The sequence below is a fragment of the Fukomys damarensis genome, unplaced genomic scaffold (genome assembly GCF_012274545.1).
Source record: "Fukomys damarensis isolate Sample0158 unplaced genomic scaffold, DMR_v1.0_HiC HiC_scaffold_6, whole genome shotgun sequence".
NCBI classification, from domain to species: domain Eukaryota; kingdom Metazoa; phylum Chordata; class Mammalia; order Rodentia; family Bathyergidae; genus Fukomys; species Fukomys damarensis.
In genome coordinates, this window is record NW_022900918.1 from 39,513,640 (window position 1) to 39,514,800 (window position 1,161).

Sequence of the window (1,161 nt, forward strand, 5' to 3'; positions counted from 1 at the left end):
GTTGAGACAGGGTCTCACTACACAGTTGAGACTGACCTGGAACTGACCATGTAGTCCAGGCTGATCTCTAACTCACAGTGATCCTCCTGCCTCAGCCTCCCAAGTGCTGGGATTACAGGCGTGCGCCACCACACCCAGCATGGTATTTGTATTTCAATGATTTTACCATTTTGAAATTTTAGAAATGAGGTATTTCTCTTGCTATTAGTATGCTACCTGTGTTTCTACCTGTTTCATTCTGCATTTTTCTAAGCCTTTCAGAACTGGCTGATACAGTGCGGCGTTTGTTCTATGTTTCTGTGCACTTAGACGTTGTATTTGAGTGGTAAGAGAGGAAAACATTTAAAATAATGCGTTTACTTTTGTTCCTGTTTTTATTATACCACACACCCTCAACTAACCTAAGAAAACGGCAGTTCAGTGCCAACACGCAGATGCTTACCATGAGCCTAGAAGTAAAAGCCATGTGGAAGGGAAGGAAGAAAAGTAAAGGAAGAAGCACTCTGTGCTGCACGACACTTCACTGCGTGCTCCTTCTGAAGCCCAGCGGAGCTCTAACATGCTTGTCTAACTTCCTATCACGCTGTCCTTCTCGGCATGAGGATGCCCAGTGGGAAGTGGAAAGAACCCGAAATTTGTTTTTCAGAGCAAGTGACCTTCCAGTTGTCCAGCTCAGACCCCAGGGCTCTGGAGGCAGCCGGCATTTCTGTGAGCTGGATGCTGTAGGAGAAACAGTCACCGAAGAAAGTCTATAACTGTAGCTTAAGCCTCATCGCCCAGCTTTCTCCGTGTCAGTAAATTTGAAAGCACTGAATGTGTTACTGAGAGCTAGAAGTACAGCGTGGGCAAAATATATGCAAATACACAAAATACCTATGTGGTGTATGGACTGGGAAGACAGAGGACTAGAGGTGGGCCGAGGTGCGCCGAGGTGGAAGAGCTCCTGCCTGGATGTGTGAGGCCAGGGTGAGATACCCGGCATCTCAAATAAATACATAAATCAATAGAAAGTGGCGGAATAAGAAAGCGTAGCCAGGAGCCCAGCTTAACTCATTTACACAAGCTTCATGAGGAGCTCACAGGCTTCCTACTTTTTCTCTGTGATTTTTATCTGCAAAAATATGGTATTCATTTAAGACAAAAGAGATTAATGCAGATATA